We start from the raw sequence: 6,268 nt of genomic DNA, 5'->3' as shown, positions 1-6,268 counted from the left end.
CTGCTGTCTTGACTGGAAGAAGTGATTGTAATATCTCAATGGGATCTTCCTGGTTAAATAAAAATAAATAAAATAAAAATATTATATTAGGCCTAAGGTGAATAGCCCTAATATTGGAATTTTTTTGCAATTCAGACTTCTGTGACATATTGCGATGTGTAGCCAAAACATTAAATCCACACCACTAGCGGCGCCAGGATTTTGATTGTAGGTGGGCCTCCAGAAAACTGGATGGGCCAGTTAAAATAAGCCAAAAAAAAAAAAAGAAGGGGGTTCCCCTTCATCTCCGTTTCAGCGCTTTTCTGCGGCACGTAGGACAGCGACTCATAGCCTACCTGAATTTAATGCGTAATACAGGTTTAAAAAAAAAAAAAAAAAAAACTTAAACAGGAATTTTTTGTTGCTTTTTTTAATAAAATTACAATTTAATTGAATGTATAGGCCTATTATTTTTAGTTTATTAACAGCAGCAACAGCTGTAAAGATGAAGTTGTCGATCGTCATCTCCGTGAACGCGCCTGAGAAATGCACATCATGGATTGCATAATCAGAGAGTAGGCCTAGCCTTTTTCTTTTCGTTTTAAATTGTTAAAAAGACATTTCAAGCTTTAAGATATATTTCATGTCTGTGAGGCATATGCTGAGTTTCGTTAAGTTAGGATTAGATGCGCTCCTGTTCACGAGCAATGCAAGTGACCGCGTGGGCGCCTCTATGATTATATTGTCTCCTATATTTATCCAGGCAATTGGTTGATAAAAAAAATATTAAAATTAAGATACAATTTATACAAAACGAAATTCACTTAAAAAAGGGCTTTCTAACTTAATTAAGTGGTCAAAATCATGTCTGACTTAGATGAAAAAATAACATTATAATATTTTAACAAATATGAAACTAAATGAGCTTGATGGCTACAACACATATAGGCCTACAGACTCTCTATTTGTACAAATTGCTGCACATTAATTTTATTCTGAATTTTGCACACAAGGCATTTGTTTGTGCATGCATGGTAAAACATATCTGCAACATTTATCAAGTTCACTGATAATTATGCGTGCATTTATTATTATCTTAATGAATAATGTAACAAGGACGAATGAAGGCTAAACTGCGTTGTTTGTTTAGAATGGAATGGATCGCAAATAGATCCGAATGAAGGAATGTACAAAACCATAGTAGAAAATGGGTGGGCCCGGACCTAAAATGGGTGGGCCCAGGCCCACCCGGGCCCAATGGTAGCGCCGCGGCTGATCCACACCCAATACCACAGGATGTATCCTAATCAATTCAAAGAGAAAATGCAGATAACACATTCATAAAATAAATGATAGACATATTTGTGCTCTTAGTGCAAGTTGGACAGTTGTGTCCCTGATGTGGGACACTGAAAAGCCTATGCTAAGGCCCAAATCACCTTGAGAATAGTAAAATCTTCTTAAGTTAGAATTCTCTTGGTTATTGATGGATTGAACATGGATGTTGAACACCATCAGACAAATAAAAAAATATGATTTGCATTTATTATAAAGACATTAAGCAAATATTATCATAGGCCTATAACATGCCCCATTTCAGTTTCATCCTCCCTGTTAATCAGTGGTTTTCTTCCTATTGTATGAAGAAAGTGATCATTGCCTTTTATTCTGTGCTGGAGAGATTTAGGGACATTCCATGGAAACTCCACCATCTTCATCGATCTGCCTATACTCATATGGCTCCTTTCATTCTGTCCTGCCTCCACTGATTTCTTATATTATCCTTTTCCTGATTCGGCCTCTCTTTCTCTGCGTCTGACAATCTCTCCCTGTCTTTCTCGCCTTTGCCATTGTGATCTGAAATACATTTCATTTAATTAATCATTACATGCATAAAATAAAGTGGAATGGCTTTATTGGTTTTCTACTGAGTTTTTAAATTCAGAGCTATTTTTTCATTTTAAGACACCTACTCCCATCACACACAAACACACACACAAACAAACACACAACCACACCTGGGAGAGTGCACGCACACACACACACACACACAAACAACCACACACACACACACACACACACACACACACAACCACAAACAACCACAACAAAACACCACAAAAAAAAAAATTACGATGACCTTAAAATCAGTAACAACATTCGAATATTGCATAACAACACTAAAACCTTGTAAATAACCATGTTTGTCCCACAAACCATGCCCCACCACACATTTTTGACTGACTAAAGTACTATCCCACATTAATCATACTGTTCCACTTTTTGAAACCACATTTCCTAAAGTGGGACACTAGGAAATTTGATACAAATATAAAATATATAGTTTATACGTACAAAGTTATACTATTTTTTGATGGATAAACATTTCATAAGCACATTAGGCCAAAATGAAGCAGGATTGTTTTGTTTGAAATTAATTTATAGGCCTATACTCTTTAATATCAAGTTTGTCAAAACTCAAAAAGGTGCTTCCTGTTTGATGATTGCTCCAACCTCATATATGACTGGACATTTTAGAGGTCATGTGATTTTGATCACATGACACCACAGCTTTGGCTAACCCATAGTTTCATTCATGTACAGTGGGGAGAACAAGTATTTGATACACTGCTGATTTTGCAGGTTTTCCCACTTACAAAGCATGTAGAAGTCTGTAATTTTTTATAGGTACTCTTCAACTGTGAGTGACGGAATCTAAAACAAAAATCCAGAAAATCACATTGTATGATTTTTAAGTAATTAATTTGCATTTTATTGCACGACATAAGTATTTGATACATCAGAAAAGCAGAACTTAATACTTGGTATACTTTTGTTTGCAATTACAGAGATCATATGTTTCCTGTAGTTCTTGCAGGTTTGCACACACTGCAGCAAGGATTTTGGCACACTCCTCCATACAGACCTTCTCCAGATCCTTCAGGTTTCGGGACTGTCGCTGGGCAATATGGACTTTCAGCTCCCTCCAAAGATTTTCTATTGGGTTCAGGTCTGGAGACTGGCTATAGGCCACTCCAGGACCTTGAGATGGTTCTTATGGAGCCACTCCTTAGTTGCCCTGGCTGTGTGTTTTGGGTCGTTGTCATGCTGGAAGACCCAGCCACGACCCATCTTCAATGCTCTTACTGAGGGAAGGAGGTTGGCCAAGATCTCGCGATACATGGCCCCATCCATCCTCCCCTCAATACGGTGCAGTCGTCCTGTCCCCTTTGCAGAAAAGCATCCCCAAAGAATGATGTTTCCACCTCCATGCTTCACGGTTGGGATGGTGTTCTTGGGGTTGTACTCATCCTTCTTCTTCCTCCAAACACGGCGAATGGAGTTTAGACCAAAAAGCTATATTTTTGTCTCATCAGACCACATGACCTTCTCCCATTCCTCCTCAGGATCATCCAGATGGTCATTGGCGAACTTCAGACGGGCCTGGACATACGCTGGCTTGAGCAGGTGGACCTTGCGTGCGCTGCAGGATTTTAATCCATGACGGCGTAGTGTGTTACTAATGGTTTTCTTTGAGACTGTGGTCCCAGCTCTCTTCAGGTCATTGACCAGGTCCTGCCATGTATGTTCTGGGCTGATCCCTCACTTTCCTCATGATCACTGATGCCCCACGAGGTGAGATCTTGCATGGTGCCCCAGACCGAGGGAGATTGACCGTCATCTTGAACTTCTTCCATTTTCTAATAATTGCGCCAACAGTTGTTTCCCTCTCACCAAGCTGCTTGCCTATTGTCCTGTAGCCCATCCCAGCCTTGTGCAGGTCTACAATTTTATCCCTGATGTCCTTACACAGCTCTCTGGTCTTGGCCATTGTGGAGAGATTGGAGTCTGTTTGATTGAGTGTGTGGACAGGTTTCTTTTATACAGGTAACGAGTTCAAACAGGTGCAGTTAATACAGGTAAAGAGTGGAGAAAAGGCTTCTTAAAGAAAAATGAGAGCCGGAATTCTCACTGGTTGGTTGGTTGGTGTCAAATACTTATGTCATGCAATAAAATGCAAATTAATTATTTAAAAATCATACAATGTGATTTTCCGTCTCTCACAGTTGAAGTGTACCTATGATAAAAATTACAGGCCTCTACATGCTTTGTAAGTAGGAAAACCTGGAAAATCGGCAGTGTATCAAAAGCCCTATTCGGACGGGACTAGATTTCCAAACGACTTTTGAGTTACAATTCTTATCAACCTACTTCTGTGATTTCATGTACGGATTCGGACGGGACTAACATCTCCGTGTTTATTACCGAGGTAGGAGAGTGTCTGTGTTTTGCAGTTGTCATGCTGCAAACTATATACAAGTACATTTCAGGAATATAACTTAAAAACTGCCATTGAACATAATTTATGAAATTTGATCAAATGTATTTTGAAATTAAGTACTTTTAAAATTAAGCACTTTGAAATATAAAGTAAAACGTCCTAACGTATTTAGTGTTTTGTAAACATTTAAAAAAAATTGTAGTAGGCTTAAAAAAAACTAAACATACATTTATCATACATCATGATTTTATAGAACTGGGTTCTTATAATAAACCCACTGGAATAAAAATGTTAACTTATATAATTTACACGTTATGTAATTAAGTGCAGAAATGAAAGTAATCTTACCTGAAACTGATATTACAGTAGCCAGTCTTAACAGTCTTCTTGATTTCATTTATTTCTTCGCAGTGTACCGAACACATCTACATCCATTATCGGTGCGCAAAAAGCAGAAACTTGAATACCGGCGCGATAGCGAGAGATTGTACGGTAGTTCACGTTGACCAAAAAACACACAAGAAAAAGCGTTTTGGAAAAAAAACATTTTCGGCAATCACAGACATTCGCATTCGGACAGGTTTAGATTTCTCTGAGGAGTCCGCCGAGTTTGACGAAAAACAGTAGGTCATTTGCTCTGGAATTTTTACAGAGGTCGTGTGAGAAAAAGACAGACATGGCAGATTCGGACAGGATTAAAATCTCAAAGTACGTCTGTGAAACAGAAATTTCTCTAACGTCCCCCTGTGAAACTAGTCCCGTCCGAATAGGGCTAAATACTTGTTCTCCCCACTGTATTTATGGGGGACCAACAAACACTAGACCTTAGGTGTCCCACATTAGGCAGTGTCCCACTTTAGGGCATTTCACCCTATATTATATTATCTGACCATAAAAAAACTGATGGAATTTAAATAGAAGACTTGGCTTCTACTCACAGTATACATACAGTTTAAAGTGAATATTACAATTAAATTATAATTACACTAGAACTTTGTTTGTAAATCTGGTGTGGTGACAAATCAGGTCTCCATTAGGACCCCAAGACCCCATTTGACCCCAAGGCTCAAATGACTTTTAATAGGCACTCTCTTTAGCGCCTGTTTACAATTCCTACAAAATCATGTTATTATAAAGACTGTTTATAATATTAATTATTAATTATATTATATATAATTATATTAATAACTGAACTGTTATAATGACCATTAATGTCTGTATAGTTAATGTACTAGCATAGCATACAGATAAGATTAGCCTGATAGCTGTTTATATACTCATTTGTACTTGCTACATGTATTCACAATAATTTTTAATGTAATTACGTTTTAAATTAAGTGTTAAATGTCCAAATATTTCAGTTACAAAAATAATATAATGATGTTCAATTATTCACTTAGGCTATTATTATTAATATTAAGCTAATTAATTAACAGTTTATCAAATGAAAGAAACTTTTGTTATGCACTATATAGTAACCTATACATATTTTGCATTCGTATGTACTTAATCATTAACTGATGTCAAATCAGCTACTGATGGTTCAGCTACAAACAGGACATCAGGAGACTATAAAGGACAGTCAGGACGGCTGAGAAGATAATTGGTTCCCCCCTGCCCAACCTCCATGATCTTTACACCTCCAGAGTGAGAAAAAGGGCTAAGAAATTCACTTTGGACCCCACACACCCAGCCCACTCTTTGAACTATTGCCCTCTGGCCAGTCCCGTCAGAACAGCCAGACACGAAAACAGTTTTTTTTTTCACATGGTCTACCATAACTGTAAATTTGTACATAACATCTAAAATTGTACATCTGTAAATGATATCATAAACTCTTCACTTGTAAATAACATCTGTACATTTATTCAAACAACTATATAGCCTATACAAATACATATATTTTTCTACTAATGTATATAACACATTACATTTTTTGTTTCTTATATTATTGTTATATTTTATTTCTACTTCGCAATTCATGTCTGTAACAGTATGTGTATTGTG

The sequence above is a fragment of the Abramis brama genome (genome assembly GCF_963993115.1).
Source record: "Abramis brama genome assembly, chromosome: 3".
NCBI classification, from domain to species: domain Eukaryota; kingdom Metazoa; phylum Chordata; class Actinopteri; order Cypriniformes; family Leuciscidae; genus Abramis; species Abramis brama.
Note: the sequence above shows the minus strand (reverse complement) of the source record.